Below are 21580 nucleotides of genomic sequence, written 5' to 3'. Positions count from 1 at the left end.
CAGTCCCACAGGATATCCCTACCTCCAATCTGCTCTCTCCCATAATAGTATATATATGTACATATACACACACACACACACATATATGTATATATATATTTGAATATTTGATTTTAAAACTTTCAATTCCAGATTCATTCCCTTCCCCCCCCCTGCCACCCACCCCCACTGGGAAGACAAGCAGTTCAGTATAGGTTGTACATGTGCGGCTAATGCAAAACAATAACATAGTAGAGATATTGTAAAAGACTGACTATATTTCCCTCCCTCCTATCCCACCTCCCACTTGTTCTATTCTCTACTTTGATCCTGTCCCTTTTCAAAAGTGGGTGCTTCCAACTTCCCTCCCCCCTAGCCTGCCCTGCCTTCCATCATCCCCCTTCTCATCCCCTTCCCCCCCCTTATTCTCCTGGAGGGTGAGATCCCCTATTTAGTGTGTATTTCACTCCCTCCTCAAACCAGATTTAATGGGAATAAGGTTGACCCATTCCCTTTTGCCTTCCTATTCTTCCCCTCCACTGTAACCATTTTCCCTTGCCTCTTCTGTATGAGATAGTTTGCCCCAATATGTCTCTCCCCATCTCCTCTCATTATATTCCTCTCTCACCTCTTAATTTCACCTTTTAAGTATCATCCTTCCTATTAAATTGGTCCTGTGCCCTCTATCTATGTATACCTGTAAACATATATACACACATTCACATATGTATTCATATGCCCATATACCCTCATATATAGACATATATATATATATACATATATATATATATTTCTAATCCCTTCAACTACTGAGAAAAGTTTCATAAACTACAATTATTGTTTTTCCATGTAGGAATGTTAATAGTTCCACTTTGATAAGTTCCTTATGATTTTTTTTTCCCTGTTTACCTTCTCATGCTTCTCTTGTTTCTTGTATCTGAATGTCAAATTTTCTATTCAACTCTGGTTTTTTCAGCAAGAATGCTTGAAAGTCCTCTATTCCACTGAATGACCATATTTTCCCCTGAAACATGATACTCGGTTTTGCTGGGTAGGTGACTCTTGGTTTTAATCCCAGCTCCTTGACCTACAGAATATCACATTCCAAGCCCTTTGATCCCTCAGTGTAGAAGCTGCCAGATCCTGGGTTATCCTGATTGTGTTTCCACAATATTCAAATTGTTTCTTCCTGGCTGCTTGTAATATCTCCTTAGTCTGGGAATTCCAGAACCTGGCTATAATATTCCTAGGAGTTTTCTTTTTGGGATCTTTTTCAGGAGGTGATCAGTGGATTCTTTCAACCTCTATTTTGCCCTCTGGTACTAAAATATCAGGGCAGTTTTCTTTAAGAACTTCCTGATGGATGCTTTCTAGGTTCTTACCTTGGTCATGGCTTTCAGGTAGTCCAATAATTTTAAAATTATCTCTCCTGGATCTATTTTCCAGATCAATGGTTTTTCCTATGAGATATTTCACATTGCCTTCTATTCTTTCATTTGTTTGGATTTGTTTAACAGCATCTTGATTTCTCATAAAGTCATTAGCTTCCATTTGCCCCAATCTAATTCTGAAGCAATGATTCTCCTCATTGAGTTTTTGAGATTCTTTTTCCATCTGGCAAATTTGACTTTTTAAGGCATTCTTCTCCTCATTGCCTTTTTGAGCCTCCTTTGCCATTTGAGTCAGTCTGTTTTTTAAGGTATTGTTTTATTCAGTCAGGCTGTTGACTCTCATTTCATAATTTTCTTGCATTGTTCTCATTTCTCTTCCCAATTTTTCTTCCACTTCTCTTATCTGCTTCTTAAGGTCCTCTATGGCCTGTAACCAGCTTGTATTTTCCTTTGAAGCTTTTGGTGCAGGAGTTCTGACTTTACTGTTTTCCTCCTGTTCCATGCCTTGCTCCTTCTTGTCCCCAAAATAGGAGTGTAATGTTGGAATCTTCTGTCTGCTTTGTTTCCTTTGCCTGCTGATTTTGCCACTCAATTATTGGACTTTTGGGCTTTTTGCCACAGTAGGACTCTGCCAGCAGACAGGGGAGTTTTCGTCCCAAACGCTGTGGTTTTCTCAGCTGCCAGAGGTATTAGATGGGTGCCCTCTCTGAGGTCTCCACACTCTCTGGCAAGCTGGACACACACCCCAGGACCTCCACCTTAGACTGCAATACAGATACAAGCAGGTTGAAGCAAGAGCAATTACCCCTCAGACTGGTGCTTGGTCCCCCTACACTCTACAAGCCAGGAGCTGAAGCTGCCACGTGGCACTGGCTGGCTGTGCCAGTGTCTCAGCGGTTTTTCGCTCGGTGGTAAAAGCCATGCACTCACACTTACTGGGTCCCAAAATCCAGACTGCACTGGCCTCTCATCTTGTCCTTCTCATCTATGTATTGATAAATCTGGAATCGTCCACAGCTGCTGCTGATCTGGAGTCCCTCTGGCAGGTGGCTGGTCAGGCCCCTCCTGGGGCTAAAGCCTAGGCATGGGGCTGGGTTCGGCTCCCAGAGAGCTGTGCTGGCCGATTCCTGCTGGCCTGCCGGGCTGTCCTCAGCAGAAGGTTAGTTTCTCTGTGTCATTTTGTTGGTTCTGTGGAAGTTGGAGCCACAGGAAGGTCATGCTTCTACTCCGCCATCTTGGCTCTGGCCCCCCCCCCCCCGAACTTTTTAAAGCATATTTGATCTTGATTGTTATCTTTACTTCATCATCATAAATTATCAAAAAGAACAATAAGCCTCTTCCTTTAGGTAGAATGCAGTTTAGAAATTTGTCACAAATGATTGAAACACAAGTTCTTGCCATAATCCAGAGTCTTAAAAGCTATTGGTTGGAAAATCAAGCAAGAAAGAATATAGCATCATATATTTAAATTTATCCAGATTTATTATTCAAAAGTTTGAGAAAAGTTTAATAACTTTTGTTATAACGTTTGTTTTTATACAACAGGTTTATTTCCCAATACTTTCCACCCCTGTGGAATATAATACTGTAATTGAAAAAATAACAATCCCCTCCTACCCCCTCAAATTTAAGCAAAGCCAACCAATACAACCAACACAGTGACCATATTGAGTGTGTTTATTGAGGTTTACATCTGTAATCCTCCCTGTTCTACTGAGAGAAAAGAAGTTTCTTCTTTCCCTTGTTCTCTCTCTTTTTCCCTCTCCTTCCTTCCATATTTTTTCATTGGCTTAGAAGTTTAATGCTCTTTGGAAGAATAAGTTAAGAAAAATCATATCATTTAATTGCTGTGTACAACAATTCAACAATACCAAGTCAAAGCAAATTTATGATGATTGAGCATTAAATTCATCAAATTTCCTTCAGGAAAACTAATGGTTTTATTTTTCCTGAGTATACATTGAGAAAACAAGATGAAAATTTCTGAAAGGCAGAGCAAAAATCTATATGTACACACACACACACACACACACACACACAAACTTCACAGTTTTAAATTAATAATGACATACAAAAATGATTTCACAAAAAATTCTTCCTATTTGAATCTAATAATCTTACAATCTTTTCAAAAGAGGTGAAGCAAGATCTCTAAAAATCTGAGGAATTATGCTGATTTTCATGCATTTCTTGTTTGCATAATTATTCTTGATTGACAAAAGCAATTTTGTCCTTTGACTTTCACTATATTACTAGCTGCATGTTTCATGACTTCCAATAAATCATTCACTGTGTACCCAGTGTAATACTGCTGGTTTAGGCTCCATTTGCCTTGATATAAAACCTTTGGGCACAAACAAGAAGCAACAGCAGCAGGTATCTCAGAAGTGTGATTGTGTCCCACATCATAGTTCATGACAGGCAGCTCCATCAGAAATTTGGCTAAATATTCTGTTCAGCATTTGTCTCACTGGGTTTTGATGCATATCTTAAGAAGTAGAGCAGAGGTGGTTCATTCAATTCAAATTTGTATTCTTTCAGAATCAAAATTTCTTAAATTTGGGAGCTAGTATATACTTTGTCTATGATATAACCAAAACCCTCAATATTTAGAGAGAATATTTCTTTATACTTGGAAGTCAGAAGCAGAACTGTAACTCCAACAAAACTGAAGGTTCTTCTGAGACAGACTGTAACTTGTAAGAAATGATCTGTGATTGCAATGTACATATAAAGAGACTCATACAGAAGACAGAATTTGCAACTGATATTCTCCAACCAGTGAACCAGGACTGTGTATATATACCCACTGATGTGTTTTCCATCTAAGAACTGTGGGTTTATAGATTGATGAATCTCAAGTTACTCCAGCACTAAACTAATTTAAGCTGAAGATTCTCTCAGTGTTCATTATCATTGCCTTCTTGGACATTAGAGAAAGCTTAGTACAGGTCTTTGAGACAGACCTTTTTGGAGCTAAAGGCCCAGTGGTTCAGTATTGGTTTCACAGTAGCTGCAGGTTTTGCTTCTCTTACGGCATTTCTTTGTCTCAAGCCCTCTCCTCCCCCATCCCACTTCCTTGCCACCTCTGCCTCTTATGGGCACATTGGTTTTCTCAACTGTTTTAGCTACTTGCATTTCCCTCATTCTAATTTAATTTCCAATTTCTTCCACAACAGCTCTTCTAATAGTTACTTGAATTGAGGCTTAAGAATTAATTCCTTTATTATCATGTTTTAAATCACTGGATACCATAGAGTATGGAGATAGTGGAATGGGTCCCTGGGAAGGTCTGAGAAGAAATCAGGACCAAGGAAGTCTCATAGTAAAAGGTGAACCTTCTGTCAAAATTAATATACTAGGGGCGGCTAGGTGGTGCAGTGAATAGAGCACCGGCCCTGTAGTCAGGAGGACCTGGGTTCGGATCCGGCCTCAGATACTTAACACAAAAAATAGCCATGTGACCTTGGGCAAGTCACTTAACCCCAATTGACCTCCAAAAAAAAGGAAAAAATAAAAAAAACAAAATTAATATACTATACCACTTGTGCCCTCATTGGTCAGGAGGTAGATATCTGTATCAGCTAGTTCACCAGTACCAGAGTGTTCACTACAATTCATCAGAACTTGTGCATGCAAGCCCGTGTGTGTGGTCTATGTGTTTTGTTATCTTTTGATTCATTGTTGTTCCTGGGCACATTTTTTCCTTGTTTTGCTTTCTTAACTCTCCATCACTTCGTATTTGTTTTTATTTTTATAGGCATGATTTTATAAAATTAAGATGCAATGAAAAAGGTGCTGTCACCACACAAGAGTAGCCTGTATGTTTTCTCACTCCGTCCCATCAGGCCAAAGTTTATCTGTGACACTGTAGATACTGAGCAACCAATATTTTTTAGAAGTGAAATTATCATCTACATTTAAATTCAAAATGTATTTCCAATTTATTATGCACCTACTGTTTATTTTTAAAAATAAGTTTGATAACCTTTTTTTTGTGCATCACAGTCATTTCTTAAGATATCTTCTTACTCCTTCTCTCTATCATCAATATTTGAAATTGAACCACAGGATCCTCTCTTGTAATAAAGAATAGTGTGGATAGGGATTGGCACTGTGATTTCATTGATATTAGGGAACTCCCAGGCTAGGGAACTGTGAATATCAATGTAAATTGGAATCTTCTCTGCAACTTATATTATTAGAACTTTTCCTAAAGCACTAAAAGGTTAGGGAATTATCTCAGGGTCACAGAATCAGCATGTCTCAGAGGTGAGACTTGAATCTAGTGTAGTAGATAGAGTGCTAGACCTGGATTCCAAAGATCTGGATATGACCTCAGGCATAACTATTTGGAGAAGTCACTGAACTTCTATCAACCGCAGTTTCCTCAACTATAAAACAGGAATAATAATAGTATCCATCTCCCAGGATTGTTGTGAGGATAAAATGAAATAATTCTTATAAAATGTTTTGCAAAACTTAAAAGCATTAAATAAAAAAATGCTATCATTATTATTATTATATTCCTAGGTCCAAGGCCAACTCTCTACTCTGTCCAATTTGCCAGGGCTAGCTCTCTATCCAATTTGCCATTTTGCCTTCATGTAATAAAGAATCCTACCATGTAACAAAGGGGAGATATTTAAGCAAAAACATTGATGCAGTAATCAAAGTTTGCTGTTTAAAGTGCTCATGCTTCCATAGCAACCAAAATGAGAGAATTCACCTCAATTTGACCAAAAGTTATAAAATCATAAAGGACAAACCATGGTGCAGAGAGTATGATCAAATCCACAGTTTGCTCATTTGCAACACAAAGTACCAGCAAGGGTTAGCTGACTCTCCTCTTGCTAATGACTGAATCATCCTTATATCAAATGTCAGTACAGGACACACTGCTAATTCCTTCTTCTTTTTATCTCTATGCCTCTCTGTTTCTCCTTTCCTTTCCTTTCTGTCTCTGTCTCTGAATTTCTCATGTAAAGTATCATACCTTCAGTCTGCTGGCTTAGCAGGCTGTTATGGTTATGACAGCTACCAAAGGATCAAGTTATCAGTTGTTACTTATACTGGTATCTAAACATCACTCTTTCTATCATGTTTTTCCTCCGTGATTGTCAATGGCTCACATGCAATTTATCATCCATTATTTCATCTGACCCTAAAGACTGTGAAGTAGTCAGGGCATGGCTTAGACCTGTAAGTGACTGAGCAGGGTTACTGGGACATTGTCTCATCAGAGTGAAATTTAAAGGTCACTGACAGCATTTGCAGTCCTTCAGTAACTTGGGAACAACTGAACTTAGCACCTAGTTAGCAAGAAAATTAGTTAAAATAGTGAATTATCAGATGGTCTATTTGCTCTTCCTCACTGTCTTTCCTCCACCAAACCCTTTCTCCAAGTAAATTTATCTTTAAATATTGATTTGAGGGTATATTTCATCTTACTTGTCCTGGGTGAATTTTGATGGTAATTGTTCCAAGGGCAGAAATGGTCTGGCATTGATTAATATCCTGGTTTTGAAGATGAGCAAATTTATATTCATAGAGAGGGGAATAACCTATTCAAGCTTATGCAACTAATAAATAGCAGAACTGGGACTAGAATTCAAACTTTTATTTTTCAAATCTGATGCTCTTTTTAGGTACCACCAAGGTAATTTTCTCTTTTTTCCAGTTCCTTTTTTTTTTTTAAACAGCAAATGATATTTTCCTGGGTGTGACGTCATCTCACTTTTTTGTCTATAGGTAACTAGTCAAATCAACAAGCATTTATTAAGCTTACTATCTGTCAGACACTGTGCTGAGTGCTGGGAATTATATAAATGCAAATTTTAAAAAAGATGCTCTCTTAATGGGGGAAGGCAACGCATAAAAGGAAGCTGAAATAGATAGAAAATTCCTATTTATACATGGATTTTTCTACTTAGTTCAACAATGTCTAAGAAACTTCATTAACCATTAAGACTTACTATCTCCCCTTTATTCCAGAGAGTTGCATAAATGCTCACTCAGTTTGCATACTGATTGAAAAGAAGACCTGTTCTTACAGTAATCTTTAATATTTCCAAGAATAATAGATTGATTTATGCTACCAATGCACCAAGGATCCTTAAGTGGAAGCCTGAAATATGTAGTCTCAGTACCAGGCAGCAGTTACTTCTGAGTCCCAACCCTGTCTTTGAATGAAAAAACACCTTTGTATTTGACTATGCTTTATCTCTTCTTTCTTTTCCCAGACACTGTGATATAATTGATAGCAAAATGATTACCTTGTCATGGAAGTCAACCATTAGCCACTTTTACCCAAAAGTTTCATGGATTTTGTAGTCTTTGGGGCTAGAACTTTTGAAAGAAGGGGTCTTAGAAATCATCTGGTCAAAATCTTTCATTTGATGAGAGGAAATTAATTTATTAATATGATCAGCAAAGGAAAGGAGAGGGTATTGGATGTGACAGAACACTTGGGTTCTAGTCCTGACTGCCATTCTTGGTCTTAAGCAAGTCATTGACTCTCTTTAGGTCTCAGTTTCCTCTTCTGTAACATGAGTATAAAAATACCAGCCTTATTGATATCACACAGGTGTGTGGATAAAATAAAGTGGGATAGCATATGCAGATAGGCATAGGAACTGGGTCTGTCATTTTACTGATATAAGGAATTCCCTGGAAAGGAATCTCTCACTTTGCCAATCCTGACTGCTCCTTCTCTTTAACTTATAGTCTTAAAGATAAGCCTCGAGTGCTAAGAGGTTAAATGAATTGCTCAGGATCTCAGTGAGTATGTGTCTAAGGCGAGACTTGAATTCAGGTTTTCTTGGTTTCAAGCCAGATTTCTATCCGTTATTCCAACACAAGAAAATATCCTTTGAAAAGTATGAAATGGAATAGGTTGAAGTTAACAACAGTCTGTTGCCACCGACTATTAGCAAAGTAGCTAATAACTAGCAAGTTATTACCATTCAAGCAATATCTCTAGTTATTGCTACTTGGTGAATGAAAGAGATATTCTATTGATCTCACTGATTTTTAGACTTTCCCTGAGTTGATGCTGCTCCATAGAAACAATTCCATGTCTTCATTTTAGGTGAACCCACTCCACTTATCTCGGCTTTCCTCGATGAAAAGCCAACCAAATTTACCACTGTATTTTCTGCTACTTGCTTCCGTTGGAAGAAAGGGGAAGAATTAATACGATACCATATTGTATAATCAGAGGGGTATCATAATCCAGACATATTAAACTTAACAACTTATTGTAATGAAGGCTATGCCATTACATTTAAACAGTTAGTGTATTTCTTTTATGCCAAAGCTATTAAAAATAACAAAGGACTATTATGTTAAATGTGGGAAACCAAATCATTTAAAAAAAGATGTGATTAATTGTGTAAGCCTGGACCTTTTAAGTCCATGTGGTGAGACTGATAGCATGGGAATGGCACTTACTGCCCTCTCAGCATGTGCACAACGATGTAAACAAAAAGTTAAAATACAGCTTACAGTCTCCCTGGCATTCATTAACATAGCATAGAAAGCAGGAACTAACCACACTCTACATAAAAAGACTTTAGAAATCTGCATCTGCTTACATTAACATTATTTGATCCACGGGTGCCAACTATATGCATAGAACACTTTATTTATAGGTCTATGGAAGTCAAAAACTTTCGATCACTGAAATGTGTTATTCATTAATTCATATTTTTCTCAGCCTTGCATTACTTTTTGAACCCATCCAGGTGTTTTTAAAATGCTGGGGGTAATTTAATACAGAGCAGAATTCACATGCACCCTATTTTTCAGCACTTAATGGTAATTGAACTGTTAAGGAAAACTCCTTACCACTCATTTGATAGTTTGTCAATTTGTTTACCGTTGGTTAAAGGTAGAGTACCATAGATGGATACTTGGTGAGCCTTTTGGATCTAAAATCCACATGGGAGAAGGAAAAATCCTGAAGAAAGGATTTAAAAGGCTTTTCCTCTCAAAATTCATGCTGAAAGTCAAAAGGTAACTTTGGATTATTTTACCAATACAGTACAGGGGAAATTTATTCTGTGTAACATTTCCAGAAATATCACATTCATTAAAATAAAAAAAAGTCTCAGCCAAAGGCCCATAAAGTGACGTTTCCGCTATATAATATTTTCCTGTGTAAAATGTTCAAAAAGCCCAGCCCTTTGGAAAACATTACAAAGGAGTTTCCTTGTAGATCTGTGTTTGTTGTAAAATTTATTTTGGGCAGTTTTTTTTTTGGTCAGTGTTCCCTAGCTCTTCACAGCTTTGGTCTACTTAGAGGAAGAAAACCATTGACTGCTTTAAACAGTTATCAATGCAAAGCAGAAACGTTTTTTTAAAGTTGACTGATATGGGCACTATTCACTGTAGGGCTATCAATAGCCATAGTGAGGTACCTTTGGTCTGTTCTTTATGTCTTTTACATAAGACCTTCTTCTTCAAGGGTGCAGTGTGGTATAATAGAAATAGTTCTGGGTGTAGTGTCAGGGGTTGAAGATTGCGTTCCAGTACTGACTCTTACTAGTTGCACAATCATGGCCAAGTCACTGGCCTCCTGTGAGGCTTAGTTTTCTCATCTGTAAATTGGGGATAAGGATTATTGTATAATATGCAAGGGTGGTTGAAAGGAGAGTGTTTTATAAATCATAATGCCCTAGAAGAGCTTTAACAGTATGCTTTATTTAATACCCTCAGGTATCTGTCAGTACCTGGTTTCCTAGTAGTGAATCTCTGATTTTTTTCCACATCCTTTGCTAAGGACCACTGCTCACTGCTTATGCTGATAATTAGAAAATAAAATTTAAGGATATCCTAGTAACTGACAGCTTTCCCATAATATCAACTCTGGGATTAAAAAAAAATTACCAGTAAAGAATTTCAACACTAATGTGCATATATGTACTTTCACATACGCATGTGGGGATAGGCATTGAAAGTCTATTCTCTATTATTTGCATTTTGAGGCTTCAAAAACCATTATTTTCTTAGTGATACTAAATGGCTGCAAACAATGGAACACCATGATCACAGGAGAATCAAAATTTCAGGTAACCCAAAAGGCCATATATAGTGATACAAAATGCATCATGGATATAGGCAGGAGGCTTTTACTGATCATTGAAGATTTATGTATAAGAAATCATATAAAGGAACTATTTGACTAGAAGAGGAGATGATGTATTGACAGTGAGCGATAATGGTGAATAGGTGGAGTCTATCACTGGTACCCATCAAATATTAAAAGACATAGAGAAAGGCTTCCAACAAGTTGGATAGATTTGTTATGAAGGATATATGGAAGCACATGTTCAGGAATTGCACAAAACAAGAAAGTATGGATGGTTCATTCTCCATCAGTGGAGAGATAACCCAGTGAAATCATAGATCCTTCAGAGCAGCAAAGCAAGATTGTTTAGAGTAAATTTTGAGTATGCCAATGGTTTTCCTATGACCTTTATGCTTTGGGGAAATTTCCAGTATGGGTCAGGGGATGTGATACTTTCATATTACAGTATTGTATATTAAAACCAAGGTGAGGCATGGTTGGTGAATAGAAGAGTGGGAGAGGCATGATGACAAGTTGGTTAATTGCTTGTGTAACACACATCAAGAAGGCAAGCCTGCTGAAAAAGCACTGTAGAATGAATTTGAAAGCCCATAATGAGAAATATATTTAGGATTATCTTTGCCATTTTCCCCTGGGAATAGTTCAGGGTTGAGCACTTAGACTCAGAAGATCTAGGTTCATATCTTGACTCCATTATTTACTGGCTACGTGAACTTGGGCAATCATTTTGAAGTTTAGAAAAATGGTAGCATTAGATCACCCATGTGCAAATTGCATAGCACTACAAAATAACTTAGTCAATTGTACAGCCATGCATGAGCAGCTTTCCAGAGGACTATTGCTGTGAACAGCTTTCAAGGTTCTGATTACATAGTATAGCAAACTCTCTATTCAATAACAAATCAGAGCAAAACATTCACAGAAAAATCAAGGTACAGCATTCAAAATGTTACAACTTATCAAAGAAAATCAAAATACAGCATTCACCATGTCACAACTCAACAACTTATCACTAAAATGGCCACATAGTTTTCACCAAAGTGGTCCCATAGTTTTAAACAAAGTATATTCATTTAGTTGATCACAAAATCCTTAATTCAATCACAAAGTACAAAAGTCAAAATTCTCCACCCCTAGGTCACATAAATCATAATCTTTTCAGTCAGTACACAGTATCCAAGTTAAGTGTTCTTTCAGCTTAATTTGAGGTTGGCTTTCAGCTTCCATGGTTCCTCTTCCATGGTCCCAGCTCCAACTGTCACCTGGGTTCAAAGGCAGGCAGTTTCCAGTTCCTTGTCCAGCTGCTTGTCCAGTTCTTTATCCAGTTCCCATTCCATATTGAAGTTTACAGTGTCCAGTCCACTTCAAGTCCTTCACAGTTCCTGTTTCTGGGAAGACAAAGCTTGACAGAGCCACAATAATATTCATGCACATTGTTGGCACCATCAGCAATTCACTATCTGCCTGTGAAATCAACTCAGACCCACCAACGAGGTCTGAGAACTCAACACAAATAATCAACATAGGAATCAACACAGACCCAGAAACAAGGTCCAAGAGGTCAGCACAAATCATCAGTAAAGTCCCAGGACCTCTAAAACCTTCCTCCAGGACTTCTGTTAAACATACAACCAGAAAATTCTCTTTCTAGTAAGGTCCAATGGCTTCTGTACAAAGTATCACAAATAAACATCAACACAGACGGCAGACAAAAAGAGTGCCAGGACACCACAAGTTTTCTCCAACTTGATTCTGCCACCACAAGAGTATCCTCTTCTCAGTTCTGCCTGGGCATCTCCTTATATATGGTCATTAGCTCCTCCCCTTTCTGTTGCAGGAATTCTTAAGTTCTAGGGTTCACAAGTTGTGGGGTTCTCATGTTCTGTTTCTTAACAGACTTGATACAAGGCTCAAAAGAAACTTGAACTGAAACAAGGTGTTAAATCAATAGCTGAAACAAGGTATAAACCACTTCTGTACTTGCCATTACATCAATGGAATAAGCAAGTTTCTTCTTAGTATTTCTCTTATTTTTTTTAGTGTGTTGCCTTTGGTTTTTATACCATAATCACTTCCCCCTAGCCTCAAAAATTTATCCATCTTCCTTTAAAAAAGAAAAAAAATAAGCAAAACTAACAGATACAGAAACTGCATACCAAATTCTATACCCATGGTCTCCAATCTTTGTTAAGGGGAGGGAGGTATGTTTCATCTTCAGTTATCCTGGACCAAGATTGGTCATTATAATTCATCAGAGTTCAAATACCTTTAATATTTTTATTTATGGTATTATTTTCTCTCTTCCTGTTGCCTTGTTCTCCGATTTTAGAAAGAAAAATCAGCCTGTGTAGATAAGAATTGCTACTAAGTTTTTCTCTTTATATCCTTCTCCTGCTCACCTGATTTCTCTCTGACTTTGTCTCTCTTTATTTCTGTCTACCTGTCTGTCTTTTTACCTCTGTTTCCTTGTCTCTTCCTCTCTCTGTCTATCTCTGTTTGTCTTAGTGCTGTAGACCTGTGGTTTTATCAGTTTAGGGAAATCCTAATTTTGAAATTCCTTCTATTCTAATGGACAACAGCCTTAAAGGATTGTCTGAGAGAAGGAAAAAGTTAAGTGACTTGTCCACAATTATTTAACCACCATGTTTCTAAGGCAGGACTTGAATATAGATCTACCTGACTCCTAGACTAGCCCTTTTTGCCACTATGTCATATTCCACTTATATGGAAGAGATAATATATACCACTTTCCTTTAAGTAGCTCTTAATATATAGCATTGTTGTATGTAATAGGTTAATTTACATAGTACTTTACAGTTTATAACCTTACTTCAAATGTATAATATCACTTGATCCTCAAATTGAATCTGTGAGGTAGTTAATATAAGTATTATTATGAAAATACTGTATAAAATTATGTCTCAAGCAGCCTTATCATCATATCTATTCTAAGGTCTGTACTTGAAGTCAGGAGGATCTGTGTTCTAATCTTTCCTTATACATTTATGAGTGATGTGACCCTGAGAAAGCCACTTAACTTTTTTCTGCCTATTCATGCATCATCAAAATGGAGGCTTGACTAGATGACCTCTAAGGTTCCTTCCAAATCTGAAGCTATAATCCTATGATTCCTAATCTTTCAGGACAAACCAGGTGTTGTGACATGTCTTTATTTTTTTATGGAACCTATGGCACTCCTGAAAGTCTCTTTGAAGCATCACAGCACAAAATGGTAGCCACGGGTAGAAGTACAATTCTATATTTCTGTTAAATATATTTTCCACCTTCTGGTTTCTCTTATGATCTTGAATTAGCATTAGAAAACTAAAGTATGCTTGTTAAATGTCTCCAGAGGAAAGGGAAGACTAATTATGAGATTTTTGTTGGGGGATGTTTACAGAGGATTAAGACAGTATATCAAAGAGGAATTGAAAGGGGGGTATTTTGGGGCTTAATCAGATGATGGTCATTAATTCATTGCCAGAGAGATGTTTAGTTTAGTCATTTTTCAGTTATGTCTGACTCTTCATGACCCCATTTGGAGTCATGAGAAACTGGAGTGATTTGTCATTTCCCTCTCCAGTTCATCTTATAGATGAAGAAACTGAGGCACATGGGGTTAAGTCACTTGCCCTTAAAGGTCACACAGCTAGTGAGTGTCTGGGGTCAGATCTGAACTCGGGAAGATGAATCTTCCCAACTCCAGACTTGGCACTTTATCTACTGCATCACCTAACTGCGCTGTTAGGAGGAGGAATAGCAATGGTCAAAATAAAGGTGACTTCAATGTGGAGACTCCTGAATTCAAAGCCTTGAAGATGCCATGAGATGTGCTCTAATTTTAGAAATAAAATTGACCTCTGTAGAAAAGAATGACTGCTCTATCAAGTGAAGTCAAGAAGTATTTATTATATACACATTATGATAGGGATGCAAAGAAAGACAAAAATAATCCTTGCCTTCAAGGAACTCAGTCTCAATGAAGCATGAAATGATGTTGCAAGGGGCATAGGTCATTGGTCAACAGAACCTTTGAACTTACTGTCCACTTTTCTCCACAGGCATTAAACATATTTCAATTATCATTAAATATCATTAAATACCAGTTAGGTCCTACCATGGAGGATAGGCTTAGTATATACTAACCAACCAGATGCAGTCTCTGCTCTTTAAAAATCTGAATAACAATGAAAGCCTTTACACTATTCCTAGAATCATCTGATCTTTAATACACCAGCCTTTCTCTAGCCTGTTTGCTGTGTGGAGACTTGGATATTTCATCAATTCTTACAGCTGGAGAAGTACAGGTTACCTAGGGGGCTGAAACTGCAGTTGGAACCCTGAGGCTTTGCCACTGAACCCTGCTTATCAGAATTCCATACCTGCAATGCACTGATGATTTGGGACATGACTTAAAACCTTAAGTGATGCTTTGATTTGTGCAGCACCACCACAGACCATAGGGTTTCCATTAGGGCTTCATGATTGCCACCATTATACTTTCTCTTAAGCAGCACTAATGTTGGTCTGCCAAAGCCACCTATTCCTCTTCTCTCAAGCAGGAGTTAGATACAACACTTACAGAGAACTCATTTCTAGTGGAATATCCTTTAACTAAAATGTTATTTTAACTTAATAACATGAGAGTACTACAGAATTTTCCATTCTGGGGCCAGGAGACCCAGTAAGTAGGTAAAAAATGTTCTCTATCAGGTTGCTAAAACAAACTAAAGAGAAAAAAAAGGCAAATTTATTCAGTGGTTGTGATGCTGTGCCAAACTGAGATCACATTTTCTGAGCTGCACCTTTATCATAGTCACATTTTCTTACTAGCCTGAAATTAACTTGGGAAAATAAGCTTCAATTTACAGAAAAAGGATATGATTTTCCTAAGAAAATGTTATGTGCTAACAACATGAATTCCTCTAATGGCTAACACTGTCTACATCTCAATTAATGTGTTCCTTGTCTACTCTCAATCGTCCAATACTGGGTTACTGAGTTTGTATATTCATCATGCCCTCAACTTCTTTTCTTTTTTTTTCTGGTCTCCCTCTGACTTTTAATACTCATATATCCTGTTCTCCCATCAAGGACATAGAAAGAAATTGGAAAGAGCTTTTTTTTTTTGGCCTCTCATTAACAATTCTTTTAAAGATCAGGTAGAGCACAGCTTGAAGCCAAAGCTTTAAAGTGAAATTGGACCTATTTGTGTTATATAAATTTTTTAAAAATCAACAAGCATTTAGTTTTATTCTCTCACTTCCTATCTATCCCCAGCTAAAAAAGGTAAAAGAAAAATAAAACCTTTTTTCCATTTTTAATTTTTAATTTTTTTTAAACTTAAATATATAATAAGAAAAGAAAAGAAAATATATTATAAACTTCAATATTAAAGCTTAAAAACAAAACAAGAAAAGGGGGGAAAAGCATTGCCATTTGCACAGCAGAGACGATTCAAGATATATAGCAATAAATTTCCATTTCAAGAAAGCCTATGCAATTCTCCTTGTGTTCTGAGCTGTCCATCTTCTCTTTGCTTCCTTGTAAGTTTTCTTTTGTTAAAATAAAACATTTGCAAAAAATTTACACAATCAAGCAAAAACAAATTCCGCATTGGTCATGTCCAAAAATGTCTGTCTCATTTTGCATCTTGAGTCTGTTATTTCTTACACATTTGTGTTTTCGATTCTTCTATTCTCTGCCACTCCTTCCTTGGCTTGAAAACTCAAGATTTGCTGGAAGTTTTCTTCTAAAATATTTTTTGTTGTTGTTGCTCTGGCTTAAGGAATGGAAAACTGACACTTAACATTCTTGGCTAAAGTTAAATAGTGCAAGGTCTTCCACTGATCCATCTTCTGATGCCTCCCTGCAGTAAATGCTATGAAGGTGGTTCTAACCAACTTTGCAAGGCCTTAAATATGAGCACATGGGAGAAATGCATGTCAGATAACCACCAGTCAGCTTAGCTAAAATTCAGAGAGCTCCTTGCTAGAAGATTGGTCACCTTGTTCGCATTTCATGAAAACCTTTTTACTAGGAAATGAAGTTGTGACCTACATCATAGATCTTGAGTCAGAAGGGACCTCAGCAGTCATCTAGTTTAAACTCTTGATTTTACAACTGATGAAGCTGAGACCCAGGAGATTAAGTAATTTGCCTACGTGTACACAGGCAGCAAATGTCAGAGGTAAGATTTGAACTCAGTTCTTCTGTGATTAAATGAAAAAAGAGGTAATGTAGACAGTAAGTTTGAAGAGATCACAGGAGGGAGAATTCTCTGCGGATTAGAGTTGTAAGGAAAGGTTTAAAGAAGAGGGATTGAAGTAGGCTCAGATAGGATGTCTAGGAACTAAATAAGTAGTGAGGACAGAAGAAAGGAATTCTAAGTGGTAAAAATTTTATAAAAAACACTGGTTCAAGGAATAGATCTGATTGCATGAAGTGTTTGCGTAGGAAATAAGGTTATGTAATGTAAGTAAATTGGGGTCAAGCAGTGGCAGGCCCCCTCCACATTCAAGACATACAAGATATTTGAATTCTACCCTGAAGACCTTTGGAGCCACTGAAAGATTTTGGGTAGGAGAGAGCTGTGACTAAAATTATACTTTTGATACTTGTGTGGCATAGAAGGAATCACTAAATATCTTAATATCTAGACACCTTTCCAAGACTTTATGTTGTTGCAGAAAATGTGCTAACCTGTTATCAGTAGAGGAATCTCAGCAATAGGAAATCTCTACATTGATAAAATCACAGATCTGATAAAACATCAATCTCTCTCTGTTTCTTTTGAATATGTATGTATGTAAAATTTTCCTTTTTTGCCTGTAGGTATGAAAAATAGGTGGACTGTTCTTAAGCTTACATGTGTGTATGCATATTGTATCTATTTGTTCATACATGCACACATGCATGTATGCTTATAAGAGTTTGCTGGCAAACTGACTCTAGAAAAAACACCCATGACACATTTTAAAGTTTAATCTGAATTATTATCCTACCACTTTTTTTTTTTTGCTTTTTGGAGGGCAATTGGGGTTAAGTAACTTGCTCAAGGTTACACAGCTAGTATTTTTGTGTGGGTGTTAAGTGTCTGAGGACGGAACCGAACTCAGGTCCTCTTGACTCCAGGACTGATGCTCTACTCACTGCACCACCTAGCTGCCCCTCTGCACTTTTTTTTTAAGTCCAGACAATCAACAAGACAATAAATCAAGAACTGATTTGTAACTTTTAGTTATTTGCGACATTTAGATGCTTATACTGGAAACTTAACAATGGTTTTTTTTTTTAATTAGCATGAATTGACTCTAGAACACTCCATATGTATATGTACAATATGATATACTCAGATTAGGAGTCATGTGATATATATGTATGTATATGTACTTATACATATATAGGCACACATAAATATATGATAGAAAACAGCTTGTTTTCTTTACTATGTGTAGTAAAACAGGTGAGCTAAGTGTAACATTTAAAATCCAGTGGGAAAATTTCTGCTTCTGCTACAAAACATCAGAGGTTGTTCAGAAAAGATCACAAAAATTATCCGTTTCTTTCAGCGGGCTTGGAGACCTCCAGAAGTTTTAATTGACTAAGTCTCACATCTTCCTCTGAGTCATAGGCAAGGAGTTTGAAGAGCAGCCACTTTGGTCTTTTATTCAAACCTTTAGCATAAAGAAATGACAGGAAAACACCTTGCCAGGGGTGAATACTTACAGGGAGTGAAGATGAAACCTGTCAGAAAGACTAATCAATTGTGAGTGAATGGAATGAATCAAGAACCAAATTTGCAATGATAGACTGAGACCAGATTACATTCATTTGATAACTTGGAAGGAATGACCCCTCCCTATTTTGCCTCAAGTTCCACCAAGAATTTAAATATTAAAGAACCAGATAGATGAGGATAACTCTCTATTTCCAAATATAATCTGTAGTTTTCCAGAGATTTGATTTTTTTGGCTGCTCTGAGACAGGCATATATGACATAGCCAAGATGAATCATTCATCCTTCTGGCTTGTTGAATCATATCTTGATTAAGGAATAGCTCCAGAGGTCCTGACCCTTAATTCCCTTTTCTTGTTTTGCTCAGGATTTGTGTCCTTGCCTTTCTGCCAGGCATAATGAGTTCTGGATCTGAACCCCACCCCCACAGTGGATTGGTGTGTTAGCTGTTGTCTTTCTGTAAAATGTTGGATAAAGTTATAACCCTTGCTGCTGAGGTTGAGTATAAATAAAAAGATTAAAGTGTTTTTTTTTTCAAGCTACTCTCCTTGAGTTCAGTAGAAGGTGTTACATGAACAACAAATGATAAAAAAAAAGTTTTATTGAAGACTTATTTTTTACACAACTATTTCTTCCCTATAAACTCCACTCCCATAACTCTCCCTGATAACAAAGGGAAAACATTTAAGTCAAGCCAAATGGCATGGTGACTGCATCTGAGAGCGTAGGCGACATTCCATGTTTTAGCTCTATCTTCTTTCTTTATAGAGGAAAAAGGTACATTTGAAAATTAGTTCTTGGGACCATGATTGGCTGTTGCATATAATCAGAATTCAACTGTCTTTTAGTCTTGTTTTCATTTCCATCACTTACACTCTTTGTGTATATTGTTCTCAAGTCTTTCCATGTTTCTCAAAATTTGTCATACTTATTACTTCTTATGTTTCAACATTGTTCTATTGTATTAACATTCCATGGATTGTCCAGTCATTTCCAAGAGTGGTGGTTATATGCCCCCCTCCAGTATTACTATGAATATTTTAGTATATGTGGGACCTTTTTCTTTAACTTCCTTGTGGGTAAGATCACTGGGTCAAAGGGTATAAAGAGTGAGTGACTCTTTTAAAAAATTACAAATTGTTTTGTAAACTGTTAAGCTAATTCATAGCTCTACCAATATCATCATAATTATTAGTATTTTGGTCCCTGTCTTCCATACAACTCTTCCACCATTGACTATTTTAATTTTCTATCATCTTTGGCGCTTTGGGGGGAGGGCAAGGTGATACCTCAGATTTGCTTTGATTTGTGTTTCTCTGATTAGTAGTGATTTTGGAGCAATATGGCATATAGATGTTAGTTTCTTATTCTTTTTAAAAATGTTCATATATTACTATTGGGGAATCACATTTGGGCACATGTGTTTGTATCAGTTCTGAAAACATCATATCTTATCATAGGTATTCAAAGCAATACAATTTCATCATATCATTCTAACTTTGTTCATGTAAAAACTTTTTAATTTTATAAAATAAAAAGTGTCTATTTTCTATTTTCTCTTTTGTGTTTTGCTCTATCCATTGTTTGACATGAATTTTGCTTCTAGCCATAATTGGGAAGGTCACTTTCTATTTTCTTCTACTTTTTTTTTTAATGCTATGACCTGTTTCATTTGGAGCTAATTGTGCTTATTGGGATACAAGGTGTTATTCTAAACCTTATGCATGCTATATAGTTTTTGAGTTTTCCTCAGGATTTTTTTTTGTCCTAATGAGAGTGTTTCCCACAGTAGTTTGTGTTCTTGGGTTTCTACATTATTTAGCTGTTGTATTCCATTATTTCTGATTCTTGTTTAACCAACCTATTTCAGTAATCTGTTTTTTAACTAATAAAGTAATATCACCATGAATTTGATAATAAAGAGCAGGAAAAATCAATAGTGAGTGAGTTATTTAGTAAGTATCATGATTCTGCTCATCATAAGTAATAAAATAAGGTGGAATGTCAATTAATCAATCAACAAGCATTTTATTAAACACCTACTATGTGGCAAGTACTGCTGAGTATGAAAAGAAACCAGTTCCATTCTCAAGGAGTTCACAGAATAATGAAGGGAGACAACATGTAAACAATTATGTATGAGAAAGATATATTTGGGATAATTGGAGATAATCAACAGAGGAAAGATAATAGAATTAACAGGCATTTAAGGAAAGGCTTCTTGAAGAAGTATTTCAGCTGGGACTTGAAGAAAGTCAGGAAGAACAGGAAATGGAGATAAAGAGGAAGAGAATTCCAGGCACAGGAGAGATGGTGAAAATGCAAAGTTGGGGAGATGGATTTTCTTGTGAGAGGAGCCCCAAGGAAGTCAGTGTCACTGGATCTCCAAGTAGCTTGGGAGATTGGATAAATAGGAGGTAACTAGGTTATGAAAGAATTTTAATGTCAAATAAGAATTTACTTTTGATCCTGGAGGATCAAACAGGGACGCAATGGCATTTATTGAATAGGAGTGGGGTTCAGGATGAGATGGTGAGATCTGTGCTTTAAGAAGATCACTTTGATAGATGAATAGAGGATGGCCTAGAATTGGGGGAGACTTGAGGGAAGGAGACTAACCACAAAGATTTTGCAGTAGTCCAGGTATGTTAATAAGGGCCTGTACCAGGGCATATGCTAGCATTGTCAGAGGGTAGCTGAGAGTGAATAAAAGAGATCCTCTGAAGTTAGAATAGACAGGACTTGGCGACACATTAGATACAGGAGATGAAAGAGACTGAAGTGTCAAGGCTATCCTGGGTGACTGGACAGATGGTTGAGCCTTCAGTGATAACAAGGAAATTAGGAAGAGATAAAGACTTGGGATAGGGGAAGAAGATAATGAGTTCATACTGATTTTAAAATGACTATGGGACATACATTTTGAGATGTCTAATTAGTAAATGGAGATGGGAGGATGGTCATATCTATTTAGAATGTCAACTCATCCTCCCCTTTCCTCCCCTCCCCTCCTCTCCTTTTCTCTCTCCTCTCTCCTTACCTGGGGGTGTTCTGCTCAAAGGAAGGGAAATTTTGATGGCAGAAAGCTACCTAATTAATTTGGAGTTGACTGGCTAGATTTCTTTCTCAAAGACCAAGCCTTAAACCCAATTAATTCTGGAGCTCATAGACTGGGCAACAATAGGTCCCTGTCTAAGTACTGCTTAATGGCTATTTTTTGGGCCCTCCTAGCTCAAAGTGAATGTAAATAGTGACTGTTGCTCTTTTGGCCAGAAGTCCTGAGAGTCTTCCCATCCTAGTTTGAAATTTTTTTTTATTAAAGGGGTCATCTTTTGATTCACCTCTCTCTCTCTCTCTCTCTCTCTCTCTCTCTCTCTCTCT

At 37.0% G+C, this 21580-nt stretch overlaps 1 pseudogene; it reads right to left on the bottom strand.

The window, feature by feature from the left end:
* Positions 1-3487: 3487 nt before the first annotated feature.
* LOC138171009 (G2/mitotic-specific cyclin-B2-like) overlaps positions 3488-21580 on the bottom strand; it is a 96978-nt pseudogene continuing 78885 nt past the window's right edge.

Source organism: Petaurus breviceps, unplaced genomic scaffold (genome assembly GCF_028583685.1).
Source record: "Petaurus breviceps papuanus isolate PSGF00001 unplaced genomic scaffold, PetGlider_PUasm1.0 126, whole genome shotgun sequence".
In the NCBI taxonomy this organism is placed as follows: Eukaryota; Metazoa; Chordata; class Mammalia; order Diprotodontia; family Petauridae; genus Petaurus; species Petaurus breviceps.
The sequence above is the reverse complement of the archived record's forward strand: the minus strand, read 5'-3'. Positions and strand labels throughout refer to the sequence as shown.